A 20,245-nucleotide genomic window follows, 5' to 3' on the forward strand; every position below is an offset into this window, starting at 1 on the left:
CTCTTCATATAACAAAGTCCTAAAGAGTTCTTACTTCTGCTTCCTCCTACCCTCAAGCCTTCCAAAAAAAAAAAAAAAAAAAAAGAATCAAATTTCTCAGGCATTTCTGTTTGGAACCACTTTACTAGACCTAAGCCTCTATAAGTTTTAGTTCAAGGGCCTCAACTTTCACAGTGTAATTTAAATAGATTCTGAGTTGTAGTTTTCTTAATTAAAAACACACAGCCTGGAGAGCGCTTAAAGGATGAAAAAGAGTTATTCTAGCAAGGATGTGTATCTTGAAACCAGAACTGGCACCGGGGCAGCGGATGCTCTGGGCCCCAACTCTCTCCTACCTTTTCCCTTCTAGCTTCCGCTATAGGTTGCAAAGTTTCCCTTTCAACAGAGCTACCTGCCCTCAGCCCAACTCACGACTTTCAGGGCATGCCTTGGCTTATCCATGGTTGAGGAGACCTCTCTGAGAATCTCTCTTTGCACAGCACTGGTCTTTCTGTTATTGCCTTAGTCTAGGCTTAGAACCACCAAGTGTAACTCAAGAGACCCCCCTCTTCACATGGTTCCAACTCAGTCGATGCCATTCTCACCCAACTGAGATTTCACTGGACACTGTCTGACAGCCATGTGATACTTTTTTCTCTGTTATCCTGGATTTGTCACAAACCTCTAACATGTCCAAACCTCTCTCGTGACATTTTCCTTACCATTCCCATTTGGATTAAAGAGATGCCTCAAACCTACCGTCTGTTGCTTTTCTAAATTGCTTGTTTCTAAAGTATACTAATTCTTTCCACGGCCAACTCTGGTTGCTTTCATCAAAGGAGGTCTGAATGGTTTCCCTGTAATGAAAGAAGTATGCTGAGCTCCCATCTGAGAATCCTGGGCCCCAAGGCAGTTAATTACCAGCAGAGAGTCTCAGTGAACTCTATTGTCCTTGTGTTTCAAAGAATCACATTGGGTGGAAGGCAATTTTCTTGAGTGGAAAGATGAATGCTCTGAGATCCCTGGAGCCAATCCTACCTCTGGCATCACCATAAAAGGAGATAGCTTCTAACCACAGAAGACCATTCAATACCCCACCACAGTCCCAGACGCAAAAGCGGGCAAACCTGGCAAAAGCACACATTTTCCTGTTACATGCAATGAAAACCATCTGCAGGCAGTTCATTTTGACATCATCCAATTGGGAAGAAAACTTAATTTTGAAGTCTACTTATTAATTTTGCTCACTAACCTCAAATCACTTTGGATGTCAAGCAGTCATTCATTATACCACACATAGCACCCAGAAGACACAAGGCGGTCTGCATGCCCTCCCCTTCTTCATGCTCTAAGTAGCCCATCTATAGGCATAGTTCCATTCAGCTCTACTCACAGTAGGATGCTCGGGGCAAGAGGCTGGACCACTAGGTGGTACTTTAGTGATGTGGCCCTCTGATGCTCGTGCATTTTATTGTATTTTAAAAAGAAAACATCTTATATTAATAATAGTCTCTTTAAGCTGATAACAACTTAATTTTGAACATATACAAAGTTTTACATATATATACTGCCCCCATTTTATGATTTTGATGTCACAATTGACATCTTTTTACACTGTATGTCCATTAACAAATTATATTGTAGTTCTAATTATTTTTAATACTTTTGTCTTTTAACCTTCATTCTAGGGTTATAAGTGATCTACTTACCACCATTATGACATTAGAGTATTCAGGACTTAATATCTCTACTGATGAGTTATATACTTTGATATGTTTTCCTGTAACTAATTAGCATCTTTGTTTCAGCTTGAAGAACTCCCTTTAACAATTTCTTTTAAGGCCAGTCTAATGGTGATGAACTTGTCTTTAGCTTTTGCTTATCTGGAAAACTCTTTCTCTCTCCATCAATTCTGAAGGACAGCCTTGTCTGATAGTATATTCTCGGTTGGCAGGGTTTTTTTCCTTCAGCACTTTGAATATATTGTACCACTTCCTTCTGGCCTGTAAAGTTGCTGACGAAAAATCTGCTTATAGTCTTATGAGGGTTCCCATGTATGTAATAAGTTGCTTTTTTTCTTTCTTCTTTTAAAATTCCTTCCTTCTCTTTAACTTTTGACAATTTAATTATAATATGTCTAGGTGAGGGTCTGTTAGGATTCATCGTGTATGAAACTCTCCCTACTTCTTTCACCAGGTAGGGAAGTTTTCAGCCATTACTCCTTTGAATAAGCTTCCTGCCCCTTTCTCTCTTTCTTCTCCTCTGGGACCTCTATAGTGTATACATTGGCCCGCCTGATGGTGTCCCATAAGTCCCTTAAGCTTTCTTCCCTTTTTAATTCTTTTTACTTTTTGCTTCTCTGGATGAATTCCACTGCCCTGTCTTCAACTTTACTGATCCTTTCTTCTTGATCTAGTTTGCTATTGAACCCCTCTATTGACTTTTCCAGTTCAATGATTTTATCTGTCAGCTCTGTGATTTCCATTTGGTACTTTTTAATATTTTCTGTCTCTTTGTTGAAATTCTTTTCTTGTTCATGCATTATTTTCCTGACCATGGTGAGCATCTTTATGACCATTTTTTTTTTTTTTTGCACTACGCGGGCCTCTCACTGCTGTAGCCTCTCCCGTTGCAGAGCACAGGCTCCGGACGCGCAGGCTCAGCGGCCATGGCTCACAAGCTCAGCCACCCCGCAGCATGTGGGACCTTCCCAGACCGGGGCACGAACCCGTGTCCCCCTGCATCGGCAGGCAGACTCTCAACCACTGCGCCACCAGGGAAGCCCTATGACCATTATTTTGAACTTCCAGGTAAGTCAATGGTCTCTGTTTCATTAAGGTCTGCTTCTGGAGTTTTATCTTGTTCTTTTGTTTGGAACATATTCCTCTGCTTATTTTCCTCAATTCTCTGAGTTGGCTTCTGTGCATTAGATAAAACAGCTAACTCTCCCAGCCTTGACGCAGTGGTTTTGTATAGACGGTGAACCTCATCAATCAACTTGGCCCAAGCTCTTGGTTTTCTCTCAAATCTTTGCGATTGTCCAAGCTGCCTTCTTTATTCTTGGTGCCTCCCAGGAGCTTAGGGTATGCCAAGATCTGTGACTGTCCCAAAGGGGAGAATGGCAGTCAGCACCTAGATGCAGGTTGACTGGAACTCAGACTTTCAGAGAGCAGCTGGGAAAGCATGTAGTTAAGTATCTTCTAGGGAGAAACTGGAAGATGGGCATTTTTGCTTGCTCTTTCTGGGCTTCATCCAGGCGGATAGCCATATGGTGTAGAGCTCCTGTGCCTGTTAAGAACTGCTTCTTTGTTTTCCGTAGTCCTGTGGGATTTATAAATGTAAGCCATTTTGGCTATCAGAGGCAGGCAATACAAGGGCCCATTCCTTGGGCAGCAGCCACAAAACGTGGGGCACCAGACATGTGTACAAACTCCTTCCAGGGAGATACTGCTGACTTGGAAAGGGCAAGAGGGAGAGGGCAGGGGAGGTATCCACAGGCTTCTCTGGTCTCCAGGGAGGATCCTGGTGGTCATTTATTAAGTAGTTATGCAGTGGTGAGATTCCCTACAGACTAAATAACAATCTGCTCCATTGGCCACAGGTTCTAAGACCCAATAGCCAATTCCAGAACCTCCACCAGAAGGTCTGTTTGGTTGTGGGAAGGGTCTTGGTATCCAATAGCTCACATCCAAACTTTCTGCTGGTGTTCCACAGAGAAGAAGTCCACCCAAATCCAGAGTAGACCTAAGGTGGTTTCAGAGTCACCAGCAACTTGGTTGTAGAGATACAAAATGGACTGAGACCTTTACTGAGAGGCAAAGTTTGAATCATAGAAGACATATTTCTTTTAAAATAGTATGTGGAGGAAAAAGAGACCCTTTCTTATTCTTTTTCTTTTTCCTTTTCCTTCTCTCAAGTGTCTCAGATGGGACGTTTTTGATCTGTTCCGTAAACATTAAAAGAAAATGATTCTTTTTTCAAGGGAATGGAATCATGGGATACATATTAAATTTGCTTCTTCTGATCTTGCCTAAATAAATCAAGAATGAACAAGGAGTCTAGGTTCCAGGATATAAAGAACAGTATGGTAGGATTCTACAACCACAAAAAAGCTGGATTCCAACATATTCATTTCTGTTTGCCCCTTACGCCATCCTTCCCCAGGAAGCAAGATGATGGTATTAATGGCGGCCTCTCTGGAGCACGTGTTGAACATATGTTCTTCAAAATATAGTTGCTGGTACAGGAAGTGGCAACTTAAACTAAGTCAGGAATATTTTTGGAACAACCTCTTTTTCCAGATGGTCTTCCCCATTCTTTGACCTACTTTATGTTCAGGAGGCTGGAAACTATCTCTTTCCTGAGGATCATCTGTTTCTCTCAGGGATCTAATATTATGTCAGTTCAAGACGGTAATGGAAACACCATAATATGCATGGGACTTTACAGTCACTGCAATAACATTTTCCCCTTGTTTTTGCAGTTCAGTTCAATGACCTCTAGGTGGTGGTAGAGGTTCCAACCATTTTTTATGACCAGATTGAATAGCTAGTCATCGAACTGCTCTGTAGGGTCTTAAAGAGTTAATTGACAGGACTTGGATGAGGTTGACTGTGGTCTTGTGGTTTCAGTATTACCTTTTTTCTCCCTGATTCTCAGCAGAATGTGTATTGTGCGTATCAAGGAACTCTGAAAGCCAAGCATGACAATGAGAGTAAGGCTTAGAAAATGCTTTTTCTAGTTTAGAGATCTCACTTGAAGCTTTATGGCAACACAGTTCAAACCAAATTCAAACATCTTCGAGTTTTAATCTGTTTAAGTGAATGAAAGATATTTTCCTGTTTTTAATAGAAAGATATTTGGTCATCAACTCCCATTAACTGGGCATCAGTTTGATGAGTACAGGAAACAAGCGTATAGGCTCCATTTCTTACAGAATAGACTTTTTTAAAATTTAGGAAGGGTTTCCCTGGTGGCGCAGTGGTTGAGAGTCCGCCTGCCGATGCAGGGGACGCGGGCTCGTGCTCCGGTCCGGGAGGATCCCACATGCCGCGGAGCGGCTGGGCCCGTGAGCCATGGCCGCTGAGCCTGCGCGTCCGGAGCCTGTGCTCTGCAACGGGAGAGGCCACAACAGTGAGAGGCCCGTGTAACGCAAAAAAAAAAATTAGGAAGAAAAACATGCTTAAGAGGCATATCTTGAGTTCAAAAAATTATTGCAAAGAACACTTGACAATAGTAGTTTGCAGACACTTGTGTCCCCGTTTGTTCTTCAACTTTATTTTAGGAAAGGACCAGACATAACCAACCTGGTCCTTCCAGGGCTCAGCCTGTCCCAGGACACCAATTGCAAGACACAGCCCTAGACATGTTGTGAAGATCTACAGACCATCTTTCACATTCATCTCTTACTCTGGTGGCCAGGCTCTGAATAGCACTTCTCAGTGAGTCTTAAGCTATGTGCTGGGAAGGACCTGACCTGGGGCTTTTGATAGACTCCTGTTCCCCTCAGGAATTAGGACATGAACATCCTACACTGAACCAGGATTTACCTGCTAAACTTATTTGTGAACTAGACCACAGCTCTCTGTATTAATTTCAGCCAACTTCATTCTAGGAAACCATGGCTGTAGCCAGATTAATTGTATGCATGGCAAGCTATAACTGCTAACAGAATGGCCAAATTCAATGAGTCATTCAACACACGTTTTTTTGAGCACTACTATATCCGAAGCCCTCTGCTGGGATTCGCTGGCCAGGCTGCTGTGCTTACAAAAATAACAACTCTTCTAGATTTTCTCTGTTCCTCCCAATCATCTGCCCCCATCATTTCAGTTCTCTAACTACATCTACTCACTATTTGGGGGGGGGGCGTCAATAATACTTCCCCCCCCTTAATATAGACCTATTAGACGTAGCTTATTTCCATTTAGCCTTTAATCCTGAATTCTGTGTGTTCTATGTTTTGTTTGTGTATTTGTGTGTGTGTCTGTCGGTGTGTGTGTGTCTGTCGGTGTGTGTGTTACTCTCAGAAACTGTCTTGACCCTCTTTTACTCTGTACCCCTGCAGGGGGAAGCTCTTAGAACCCCTGGTCCTTAATGCTTTTTTTTTTTTTTTTTTGGCTGCCCCTTGTGGCTTGCGGGATCTTAGCTCCCCGGCCAGGGATTGAACTCGCACCCTCAGCAATGAAAGCACAGAGTCCCAGAGTCCTAACCACTGGACCACCAGGGAAGTCCTCTGGTCCTTAAGTTATGGTAGGGACCAGTCACTAATACGATGAGCTGCATACAAGTTTTGAAGAAGGAAAGGGAGGATTTAGAGAAGTTAACGTTTACTAAGTGCCTACTAAGAACTTTCTTGTATGTTGTTCATTTGTTGTCAGAGCAAAGCAGAGTGTGGCAACAAAAAGAGGACTTTGGAACTGGCAGGCTAAAGTGGGACTCCTGGTTAATCTATACTAACTTACTGACCTTAGGCAAGTAACTCTTGGACATAAGACTCCTTGGCTGAAAAACGGGATTCTTACAACAATCCCACTCCATACTGTTGTATGAAGAATTGAGTTCCTAAGAGGCATTCAGTTTTGTTCTTACTTCCTTTTGCTGATGAGGAAAATAGAGAATGTGTTATAGGCTCCATATGTATGTTTTATAAAACCAGTCTACAGCTCTAATGAGACTACATAAACTAAATGGTACATTTCAACCATTTCAGTAAAACTGGATTCCAGCATATTTCTACTTTCATGAAAATAAATTTAGGTTAATTCCCTTCTCTCCTAGTTGCCTGAGGGGTGCAACTTTACATATCTTCAGGGATGGGATGACTCCTTCTCAAAGATGTTTGACTGGGTCCTTTGGAAGAGATAACTTGTTTTCCCTGGAGAAAACCATGTATAGATATTCCAGTTCAACGTACTAGATTTTGATGGTGCCATTTGTAATATGGAAGATTCATTTGCCTAGGAAAATTAGCTGAAATCTTTAAACCTCTATTTTAAATTGCCTTTATGGCAGCAATATATCAACCAGAGTATTTTTCCTTTCTGGCTTGTGTGTCATTTTTAAAGTCTCCAAAAAAGCAGACATGTGGTATGAAATCAGAACTAGCAAGGGACAAAACTGCCAACACAGAGGACATGTACCTTTGGGGTTCACCTGTCTCCTCTTTGATGCCCTTCTCTCTGCTCTTACATTTTCTACTTTCTTCTTGTCATCTACCATTTAAAAATTTTCTATAAACACAGGGAGTGCCTATCCTGTAGTTCTGTCTCTGCAGCCTTTTCCCTTGACAAAACCTGTGATTTATTTCATTTCAGCTTTGCTATAGTTGGAAAAGCTACGGCAGAATAATTCATCTTATTGACTCATAAATGGCTTACTCTATTACCCCTTGGGGGTGGGGGAGGGGAGGAAAGTTCGGGATCCAATATTATTGATGTAGGTTGGAGATGCTATCTCATTTTTATCCTGACAACAACCCTATGAAGTCTATATTTCAATTTCCTCATTGACAGATGAGAGACCTGATGCTTTGAGAGGTAAAGTTCCCCAAAGTAGGAAAGGTCATAAATGGCAGAGGTAGAATCTGACTCCAGGTTTTTAAGATTCCAGATCATGTACACCATTCACCACTGTACCACCTGAGGCATTTACATTTTACCTGGAGTCACGGCTTTGACCACAAAGGTCATGGAATCCTCGGCACAAAGGCAGGCTGGGGTGGGGATTCACACCCCTCATTGAACCAACTCCCCTGAACTAGCAGATCTTAGTAGAAACCCATTTGTTTTCTCTCTCCCATTCTAACTCAAGAAATGCCCTTTGTTTTAGAAGTAATACCGTGGGGGCAGGTTCCTTGACCAGTTACTCTTTTCCTTTGACTAACCAAGAGTCCTTAACCCACTGGGGAGGCAGAGCAGAGACGCAGGGTGTTGAGGAAGGTGGGGAGTAAGAGCAAAGTCCCCTGCGGGGGACACAGAAGGCCCCCTTGGAGAGGACTTAGTTAAGCCTGTTTTGCACTGAGCATAACCAAAGGCTCTGCCAAGTGTTCTAGAAAAGTTCCTCTTCCAGCCAGACCTCGCTTAAGAGGGAAGAAAAGGGCTTCCCTGGTGGCGCAGTGGTTAAGAGTCCACCTGCTGATGCAGGGGAAGTGGGTTCGTGCCCCGGTTCAGGAAGATCCCACATGCCACGGAGCGGCTGGGCCCGTGAGCCACGGCCGCTGGGCCTGCGCGTCCGGAGCCTGTGCTCCGCAACGGGAGAGGCCACAACAGTGAGAGGCCCGCGCACCAAAAAAAAAAAAAAAAAAAAAGAGGGAAGAAAAACTGAACTCTCTAGAGATTTAGAGAACTGAACTGATAATCAGTTCTGTGATGGGAAGGAAACCTTGGGTGTTTGGACAGCAGTCCTTAATTCCTGAGGTCAGGGAGTGTGGACCAAAGATCTGAATCAAATCTCAAGTTGGGAGAGAGCTCAGCATTTCCTTCTCAACAATGCTGGTCCATTGCTCTTTCATTAAAACATTTGGGGATTGAGGGGCAGGTGGTGCAGGAAGGGAAAGGAAAAGAGGGGCATGGAGTTTTCAAGGAGTCTGTTTTAGGATCAACATAACAGGTTGTTTGTGTTAAGTTTGTGTGAAGTAATCTAAATGGACTCAGGTGGCAACATACTAAATATTTCAACTTCTCTTCTCTCCTTATTTTTCCCCTGTGGCTAGACAGATGGCATGCAGGAGTGGGGTGGGTTAACTGAGTAAAAATAGGTTATTTAAAAGAAACCAAATGCTGCTGTAAAGAAGAGTATGCTTTGTGTAGACAAATGCTGCTTCCTTGAAACTCAGGACTTGGGTGCTTTTATTTAAAACTCTAGAAAATAAATAGGCAGGTTTGCTTGTGTTCTGGGATTTACTGCTATCCTTTCAACCCTCCAGACAAATTAGGGGGTGACTTGGTGGACTGCTGGTATCCGTGGGAAAAAAGTGAAACACCTCCCAACACCAGAGACAGTCACCTTCTCAAAAGAAGAACGTGTTCAGTGCCATCTATTGTCCCTGAGTTTCACCTCAAGAGCTTTACTTCACCGAATCCAAGTTAAAAAGGAAAAAACAGGTGTGTGGTGGGGAGGGAGTGGGGAGTCTGTGAGGGGACGGAGTAAAATGTTAAACAATGTCAAGAGGATATAGACAGCAAAATCCAGACTGTAGAAAAATTCTGGCTAGTCCAGACTGTGAAGAGATGACCAGGTTTCTCTTAGAAATAAAGTTGTGCCCATGCAAGAGAGGTACAAAGAGAGAATTTTATACATCAAAGGGACTTAAGAGACATGTCAAACAACTGCAATGTATGGATCTTATTTTGATCCAGATTAAAACAAAATATGAAAATAAATGAGTAGAGAGCCACCCCCCCACCTCTGCAGGGGACCCTCAACACTAGCAGGGAAACAGGAAACTTCCACAAGCCTCTTGGATACCTTCATCCACCAGAGGGCAGACAGCAGAAGCAAGAAGAACTACAATCCTGCAGCCTGTGGAACAAAAACCACATTCAGAGAAAGATAGGCAAGATGAAAAGGCAGAGGACTATGTACCAGATGAAGGAACAAGATAAAACCCCAGAAAAACAACTAAATGAAGTGGAGATAGGCAATCTTCCAGAAAAAGAATTCAGAATAATGATAGTGAAGATGATCCAGGACCTCGGAAAAAGAATGGAGGCAAAGATCGAGAAGATGCAAGAAAAGTTTAACAAAGACCTAGAAGAATTAAAGAACAAACAGAGATGAACAATACAATAACTGAAATGAAAAATACACTAGAAGGAATCAACAGCAGAATAACTGAGGCAGAAGAATGGATAAGTGACCTGGAAGACAGAATGGTGGAATTCACTGCTGCAGAACAGAATAAAGAAAAAAGAATGAAAAGAAATGAAGACAGCCTAAGAAACCTCTGGGACAACATTAAACGCAACAACATTCGCATTATAGGGGTCCCAGAAGAAGAGAGAGTGAACGGACAAGAGAAAATATTTGAAGAGACTATAGTCGAAAACTTCCCTAACATGGGAAAGGAAATAGCCACCCAAGTCCAGGAAGTGCAGAGAGTCCCATACAGGATAAACACAAGGAGAAACACGCTGAGACACATAGTAATCAAATTGGCAAAAATTAAAGACAAAGAAAAATTATTGAAAGAAGCAAGGGGAAAATGACAAATAACATACAAGGGAACTCCCATAAGGTTAGCCGCTGATTTCTCAGCAGAAACTCTACAAGCCAGAAGGGAGTGGCATGATATACTTAAAGTGATGAAAGGGAAGAACCTACAACCAAGATTACTCTAGCCAGCAAGGATCTGATTCAGATTAGATGGAGAAATCAAAAGCTTTACAGACAAGCAAAAGCTAAGAGAATTCAGCACGACCAAACCAGCTCTACAACAAATGCTAAAGTAACTTCTCTAAGTGGGAAACACAAGAGAAGAAAAGGACCTACAAAAACAAACCCAAAACAATTAAGAAAAGGGTAATAGGAACGTACATATCAATAACTACCTTAAATGTGAAAGGATGAAATGCTCCAACCAAAAGATACAGGCTTGATGAATGGATACAAAAACAAGACCCATATATAGGCTGTCTACAACAGACCCACTTCAGACCTAGGGACACATACAGACTGAAAGTGAGGGGATGGAGAAAGATATTCCTTGCAAATGGAAATCAAAAGAAAGCTGGAGTAGCAATACTCATATCAGATAAAATAGAACTTAAAATAAAGAATGTGGGCTTCTCTGGTGGTGCAGCGCTTGAGAGTCCGCCTGCCAATACAGGGGACACGGGTTCGTGCCCTGGTCCGGGAAGATCCCACATGCTGCGGAGCGGCTGGGACCATGAGCCATGGCCACTGAGCCTGCACGTCCACAGCCTCTGCTCTGCAATGGGAGAGGCCACAACAGTGAGAGGCCCACGTACCGCAAAAGAAAAAAAAAGAATGTTACAAAAGACAAGGAACACTACATAATGATCAAGGGATCAATCCAAGAAGAAGAAATAACAATTATAAATATATATGCACCCAACATAGGAGTTTCTCAATACATAAGGCAACTGCTAACAGCTATAAAAGAGGAAATCAACAGCAACACAATAATAGTGGGGGACTTTAACACCTCACTTACACCAACGGACAGATCATCCAAAATGAAAGAAATAAAGAAACAGAAGCTTTAAATGACACAATAGACCAGATAGATTTAATAGATATTTATAGGACATTCCATCCAAAAACAGCAGATTACACTTTCTTCTCAAGTGCTCATGGAACATTCTCCAGGATATATCACATCTTGGGTCACAAATCAAGCCTCAGTAAATTTAGGAAAATTGAAATCATATGAAGCATCTTTTCTGACCACAACACTATGAGATTAGAAATCAATACAGGGAAAAAAACACAAAACATACAAACACATGGAGGCTAAACAATACGTTACTAAATAACCAAGAGATCACTGAAGAAATCAAAGAGGAAATAAAAAAATACCTAGAGACAAATGACAATGAAAACACGACGATTCAAAACTGTCGTGGGATGCGGCAAAAGCAGTCCTAAGAGGGAAGTTTATAGCTATAAAAGCCTACCTCAAGAAACAAGAAAAATCTCAAACAATCTAACCTTACACCTAAAGGAACTAGAGAAAGAAGAACAAACAAAACCCAAAGTTAGCAGAAGGAATGAAATCATCAAGATCAGAGCAGAAATAAATAGAAACAAAGAAAACAATAGCAAAGATCAATAAAACTAAAAGCTGGTTCTTTGAGAAGATAAACAAAATTGATAAACCATTAGCCAGACTCATCAAGAAAAAGAGGGAGAGGACTCAAATCAATAAAATTAGAAATGAAAAAGGAGAAGTTATAACAGACACTGCAGAAATACAAAGCATCCTAAGAGACAACACAAGCAAGTCTATGCCAATAAAATAGACAACCTGGAAGAAATGGACAAATTCTTAGAAAGGTATTACCTTCCAAGACTGAACCAGGAAGAAATAGAAAATATGAACAGAGCAATCACAAGCAATGAAATTAAAACTGTGATTAAAAATCTTCCAACAGGGCTTCCCTGGTGGCACAGTGGTTGAGAGTCCGCCTGCCAATGCAGGGGACACGGGTTCGTGCCCCGGTCCGGGAAGATCCCACATGCCACGGAGTTGCTGGGCCCGTGAGCCATGGCCGCTGAGCCTGCGTGTCCGTAGCCTGTGCTCCGTAAAGGGATAGGCCACAACAGTGAGGCCTGAGTACCGCAAAAAAAAAAAAAAAAAAAAAAAAAAAAAAATCTTCCAACAAACAAAAGTCCAGGACCAGAGGGCTTCACAGGTGAATTCCATCAAACATTTAGAGAAGAGCTAACACCCATCCTTCTCAAACTCTTCCAAAAAATTGCAGAGGAAGGAAAACTCCCAAACTCATTCTATGAGGCCACCATCACCCTGATACCAAAACCAGACAAAGATACTATAAAAAAAGAAAATTACAGACCAATATCACTGATGAATACAGATGCAAAAATCCTCAACAAAACACTAGCAAACAGAATCCAACAACACATTTAAAAGATCATACACCTTGATCAAGTGGGATTTATCCCAGGAATGCAAGGATTCTTTAATATATGCAAATCAGTCATTGTGATACACCATATTAACAAACTGAAGAATAAAAACCATATGATCATCTCAATAGATGCAGAAACAGCTTTTGACAAAATTCAACACCCATTTATGATAAAAACTCTCCATAAAGTGGGCATAGAGGGAACCTACTTCAATATAATAAAGGCCATATACGACAAACCCACAGGACACATCATTCTCAATGGTGAAAAACTGAAAGCATTTCCTCTAAGATCAGGAACAAGACAAGGATGTCCGCTCTCACTACTATTAATCAACATAGTTTTGGAAGTCCTAGTCATGGCAATCAGAGAAGAAAAAGAAAAAAAAGGAATACAAATTGGAAAAGAAGTAAAAGTGTCACTGTTTGCAGATGACATGATACAGTACATAGAGAATCCTAACGATGCCACCAGAAAACTACTAGAGCTAATCAATGAATTTGGTAAAGTTGCAGGATACAAAATTAATTCACAGAAATCTCTTGCATTCCTATACACTAAAGATGAAAAATCTGAAAGAGAAATTAAGGAAACAGTCCCATTTACCACTGCAACAAAAAGAATAAAATACCTATATGCAAAGAATAAAAAGAATAAAAGACCTGTATGCAGAAAACTATAAGACACTGATGAAAGAAATGAAAGATGATACCAACAGATGGAGAGATATACCATGTTCTTGGATTGGAAGAATCAATATTGTGAAAATGACTATACTACCCAAAGCAATCTACAGATCCAATGCAATCCCTATCAAATTACCAATGGCATTGTTTACAGAACTAGAACAAAGAATCTTAAAATTTGTATGGAGACACAAAAGACCTCGAATAGCCAAAGCAGTCTTGAGGGAAAAAAACGGAGCTGGAAGAATCAGACTCACTGACTTCAGACTATACTACAAAGCTACAGTAATCAAGACAATATGGTACTGGCACAAAAACAGAAACATAGATCAATGGAACAAGATAGAAAGTCCAGAGATAAACCCATGCACCTATGGTCAACTAATCTATGACAAAGGAGGCAAGGATATACAATGGAGAAAAGACAGTCTCTTCAGTAAGTGGTGCTGGGAAAACTGGACAGCTACATGTAAAAGAATGGAATTAGAACTCTCCCTAACACCATACACAAAAATAAACTCAAAATGGATTAGAGACCTAAATGTAAGACTGGACACTCTAAAAGTCTTAGAGGAAAACATAGGAAGAACACTCTTTTTTTTTTTTTTTTTTGCGGTACGCAGGGCTCTCACTGTTGTGGCCTCTCCCTTTGCGGAGCACAGGCTCCGGACGCGCAGGCTCAGCGGCCATGGCTCATGGGCCCAGCTGCTCCACGGCATGTGGGATCTTCCCAGACCAGGGCACAAACCTGTGTCCCCTGCATCGGCAGGCAGACTCTCAACCACTGCGCCACCAGGTAAGGCCGGAAGAACATTCTTTGACATAAATCACAGCAAGATCTTTTTTGATCCACCTCGTAGAGTAATGAAAATAAAAACAAAAATAAACAAATGGAACCTAATGAAACTTCAAAACTTTTGCACAGCAAAGGAAACTATGAACAAGACCAAAAGACAACCCTCAGAATGGGAAAAAAACATTTGCAAACAAATCAACGGACAAAGGATTAATCCCAAAATATATAAACAGCTCATGCAGCTCAATATTAAAAACCAAACAACCCAATCCAAAAATGGGCAGAAGACCTAAATAGGCATTTCTCCAAAGAAGATATACAGATGGCCAAGAAGCACATGAAAAGCTGCTCAACATCACTCATTATTAGAGAAATGCAAATCAAAACTACAATGAGGTATCACCTCACATCAGTTAGAATGGGCATCATCAGAAAATCTACAAACAATAAATGCTGGAGAGGGTGTGGAGAAAAGGGAACCCTCTTGCACTGTTGGTGGGAATGTAAATTGACCCAGCTACTGTGAAGAACAGTATGGAGGTTCCATAGAAAACTAAAAATCGAATTACCATATGACCCAGCAATCCCACTACTGGGCATATATCCAGAGAAAACCACAATTCAAAAAGACACATGCACCCCAATGTTCATTGCAGCACTATTTACAATAGCCAGGTCATGGAAGCAACCTAAATGCACACTGACAGACAAATGGATAAAGAAGATGTGGTACATATATACAATGGAATATTACTCAGCCATAAAAAGGAATGAAATTGGGTCATTTGTAGAGATGTGGATGGATCTAGAGACTGTCATACAGAGTGAAGTAAGTCAGAAAGAGAAAAAGAAATATCGTATATTAACTCATATATGTGGAACCTAGAAAATGGTACAGATGAACTGGTTTGCAGGGCAGAAATTGAGACACAGATGTAGAGAACAAACGTATGGACACCAAGGGCGGAAAGCGGTGGTGGTGGTGCTGTGATGAATTGGGTGATTGGGATTGACATGTATACACTGATGTGTATAAAATTGATGACTAATAAGGACCTGCTGTATAAAAAATAAATAAAATAAAGTAAAAGAAAGAAAATAGAGGAGTAAATCATTCAAAAAGTACTTATGAGGCAATGGGAAAATGTGAACACTGACTGGATATTTGAACGTATTAAGGAATTATTTTCCATCTGTGAGATGTGATAACAGAATAGTGGTTATGTTTTGAAAACGAGTCCTACTCTTTTAGAGGTGTGAATCTTTCTAGAGGAGATTAAAGTCTTGGATTTGCTTCAAAATACTGGGGCAGGTGGAGGGAGGAATGTGTTCAGGGAGTGATTGGAAGTATATGTCCAATGAGATTGGCCTTAAGGGGATAATTGTTGAGGTTGGGGATTCTTTATATGTACAGTTGTCTCTACTTTTGTATATATTTGCAATATTCCATAATAAAATGTTAAAGGCAAAAACCTATTGTATCATGCTGGGATGTTTTGAACAACAGAGCTGCCTTCTCTAAAAGCCTGACAGCGTTGGGTAAGTATCCCCAAAAGACTAAGAGAATATCCTTTTAAAATCATTTTTGCGTTAATTCAAACAAGCTCCCTGTCTTGCACCAGAATCAAACCACAAACAGTCCTTTTTTCATTCTACTCATAGAAAATATATGAAGGAACTGAAGAGGATCTGAACACAATGGAAAGGGAACTCACTGCAGTAAGGACATTCTAAGTTCAAGGTTCAGATCCCCAGTGGACTGAAATGTACAGCCGTCCCGGGCAGCCGGCCATGCCCCAGTCCCCACAGCTGTTTGGACAACAGCTGCCATTGGTGACATCTAGGCCTGCCTCGTGTTTGTGTCTTTTGACTTGTGTACATTGATATGTCACAAAACTCAGAATAGTTTGCTTCCTGGTTGAAATAATGAACTCTTTTGCAATGGATTTTGTCCCAGGTTTCCTGAACGAGCACCACATCGTTAAACGGCTCATAGAACAGAGTAAAAATGCCCTGGGTGTCTTTAAAATGCATTTGAGGAACTGGGCCTGGTTCCTCTTTATAGACATCTTGAGGAAGATTCAGTTACATCTTCTGGGTGGTGACTCTAGGCTGCTTCCAAAAGAACAAGAGAGCTTTATCTCTATGTTGGGCAGAATAACAGGGCAATCAAAGCTAAGCCCCTTGGAAAATACTGACCCAGAGACCAGCGTTAAGGATTGAGCTGAGACGTTTTCTGGGACAGATTGTGGACAACAAGAAAGAGCCAATAATAAACAGGAACCCAAAAAGCCTGGAGCCACCAGACTGACCACAAGGCAGCCTCCCATGTTTTCACCACCAGGAGCTAGAGAGGCCTCAAGGTGGTATTGTTTCTGTTTTCCATTGAAGGCTTGACCCACCAAGTCCCCAAAATTAAAAAAAAGAAAGAAGGAGAGACAGAAAAGGATCAGAGAAAAGAAAAGAAGACTGTCCACCAGCAAATTCTCGTCAAAGGAAGGTAATGGGTCTGTCCCTCCTGGGACTCTGATTCTGCATTTTGATTTTCTTCCAAAACACTTCCCCATTTCACTCCACCCACCACTCGTCTTCACCAAAACAAGCTTAAATATACCTCTGAGTGAAAAAGCAAACTGTAAATTGAGTTGACACTCGTGGGTAGTTTGAAAAAACTGATAGGGAATTCAAGAATACAGTTCTACATTTTTTCCAGTTTTTTTGTGGTATAATGAACATACAAGCTTGTATCAGTTTAAGGCATACAACATAATGATTTGATACCTGTGTATACTGCAAAATGATCAGCACAGCAAATTTAGTTAACATCCATCACCTCACATAGTTGCCAATTTTTTTTTCTTGTGATGAGAACTTTTAAGATCTATTCTCTCAGTAACTTTCAAATATACAATACAGTATTATTAACTGTAGTCACCATCCTGTACAGTACATCCCCAGAACTTATTTATCTTATAACTGGAAGTATGTATCTTTTGACCACCTTCACCCATTTCTCTCACCCCAGTCCCCCGCTCTGGTAACCACCAATCTGTTCTCTGTTTCGATGAGGTTTTTTTTTTTTTTTTTTTAAGATTCCACATGCAAGTGATGCCATTTATTTTGCCTTTCTCTGTCTGGCTTATTTCACTTAGCATATTGCTCTCAAGGTCCATCCATGTTGTTGCAAATGGCAGGATTTCCTTCCTTCTCATGGCTGAATAATGTTCTATTGTATATATATGTATACCACATCTTCCTTATCCATTCATCCACTGATGGACACTTAGGTTGCTTCTGTATCTTGGCTATTAAGAATAATGCTGCAATGAACATGTGAGTGCAGATACCTCTTTGAGATTCTGTTTTAATTTCTTTTGGATACATAACCAGGAGTGGAATTGCTGGATCATATGGTAGTTCTATTTTTAATTTTTGGAGGAACCCCCATAATGTTGTCCATAGTGGCTACACTAATTTGCATCCCTTTTCTCCACATCCTCGCCAGCATTTATCACTTGTCTTTTTGATGATGGCCATTCTAACAGGTGTGAGGCGATATCCCACTGTTGCTTTGATTTGCATTTCCCTGATTAGTGATGTTGAGCATCTCTGCACGTACCTGTTGGTCTAATTCTATATTTTTTGGCATCTGGAGAAAAGGTGCACCTGTATTATATTTTAAGTTCCTTTAACTTTTTAAAAATACACTTTTAATTTTAGCATAGTTTTAGATTTACAGAAAAATTGTGAAGATAGTACAGAGAGTCACCATGTACATCATACCCATTTCCCTCTATTACTGACATCTTACATTTGTACGGCACATTTGTCACAGTTAGTGAACCAATAATATTGTTATTAAATAGAGCCCATGATTTATGCATGTTTTCTCAGTTTTTACCTAAAGTCCTTTTCCTGTTCCGGGAACCCATCTAGGTCACCATATTACATTTAGTCTTCAGTACTCCTTAGGCACCACTTGGCTGTAAGAGTTTCTCAGACTTTCCATGTTTTTGGTGACCTTGACAGTCTTGAGGAGTGATGGTCAGGAATTTAGTAGAATGTCCCTCAGTTAGGATTCAACTGATGTTTTACTCACGATTAGATTGGGGTTATGGGTTTTGGGGAGGTAGCTCTTTAACTTTTTCATCTTAACTTCTGAACATCAGATGGTTGTTTCTTTAGCTCTCTTCAAAGCCAAATGGCTTTAGGCATCAAGAAACTTACCCTGGGCATGTGTGGCTCCTGTGCCCCGCACATTTATTATTATTTGCCTTTAAGCACCTTTTGCTGTTTACTCTGCTAAAGAATGAAAGCATTTTTAGAAATTGGGGATGTGCTTGGCAATAGCTGCTGCAAAAAAAGGTGTGTATAGAACTCACTTCTAATTACAGTTGCTGTGCAGGGAGAGTTAAAAAATAAGTAGCAATGGATTATTTTACTCACAAACATGAATGGTATGTAAATTCTCTTTTCCTGTCAAATAGGGGATCTGGATTTTTCTTTCTGAAATCATTCGTGTCATTTTCCATTTTCCATTTTAGGTGCTACAGGAATTAGGTTTATCTTTAACTCTGTTTCCCAGTGCTCTTTTTGTACCATCCAGGTTTGGAAAGACTATACTAAAAAGTACACTAGATTGCATCAAAAAGAAAACTCCAGACCAATGTCACTTATGAATATCATAGGAAAAAATCTTAAATGAAATATTAAAACACACAATAGATCACCTCATTAAAAATATATAACAAGCAAGTGGGATTTATTCTGAGAAAGCAGGGCTGATTCCTTATTAGAAAATTCAATAATATAATCGTTTATATTAAGAGAGCTAAAGAGAAAGATCATATAATCATCTCCACAGAGGTGGATAAGGCATTTGATCACATGAACTTTCACTCATGTTAAAAGTACTCAATAGAATAGAAATTGATGACTACTTCCTTTTTATGATCGAAAGCCAAAATTTTAGTTCATGTGGTAACATTAAAAACTTTTCAATAACGTGATTAACAGACAAGGATGCATTATCTTTACTACTATTTTACACTGGGATGGACGTACTAGCCAATACAATTAGACAAGAAAAAGCAATTAGAAGGATAAAAATTGGAAAGGAAGAGGCAAAACTCTCTGTAGGCAACATAATTTTACATATATGCAATTTCCAAAGAACCAGTGAAAAACCACCTTAAACAATAAAAATAGTTTCAGATTACAAAATTAACATATAAAACCAATAACCTTCTCATACACTAATTAAAATCCAATATAAGATACAATGGAAGAGAGGACACTGTTTTCAACAGTAAAAAGACAAAAACAAAAAAACCCAGGCATGAACCTAAACACTCAGAACTTATGTGAGGTCATCTCTAAAACACTGCTGAGGATACAAAAGAAGACCTGAAAAACTGGAAAGTCACACCATGGTTTTGGGTAGGAAGACACAACAGCCATAACATGCCAGTTCTCACTAAGTCAGTTTATAAACTTAATGTAATCCCAATAAAGTTAACATTAGGGCTTTTCCCTAGAACAAGACAACTAGATTATAAATTCATCTAGAAGGGCAAGAAAATCCCCAAGAATCGTAGGAAAACCCCAAAATGCAGAGCAGGGACAGGGGGCTAGCCCTCCCAGAAGTAACATATTATGAAGCCTCTATATTAAAACAGTGTGATATTGCACATGAATGGACAGATAGACCCATGGAAGAGAAGAGAAAATACAGAAATAGACCTAATTAAGTACAGAAATGTAGAATGCAGTGAAGGTGGCATCTCAAAATAGAGAGGAAAAGTTAGATTTTTATTGGTGGTCCTGGGATAACTGAATGACCATTTAGAAAAAGTTAATGTCTTTTTCACACCATATACTGGATATATTCCAGGTAAATGTAAATATAAAAATGAAACCAGACAAGTACTAGAAGCAAATATGAATAAATTCCTTTATAGCTTGGGGGTGGGGAAATTTTCCTTTGCTATGATTTGGAATCAGAGCAATTAAAATTATTTTTTATTTCTTAAAAATACAAATTTGCATAGTAAAAAAGACTTTAGTAAAGTAAAATGGAAAATGACAAACTGGGGAGAATAATAGTAACTGAAATCGCAAAGTGTAATCAACGCCCTCCAGCCAAAGACCACCAAGCACACACCTGCGG

This window comes from Globicephala melas, chromosome 11 (genome assembly GCF_963455315.2).
Source record: "Globicephala melas chromosome 11, mGloMel1.2, whole genome shotgun sequence".
In the NCBI taxonomy this organism is placed as follows: domain Eukaryota; kingdom Metazoa; phylum Chordata; class Mammalia; order Artiodactyla; family Delphinidae; genus Globicephala; species Globicephala melas.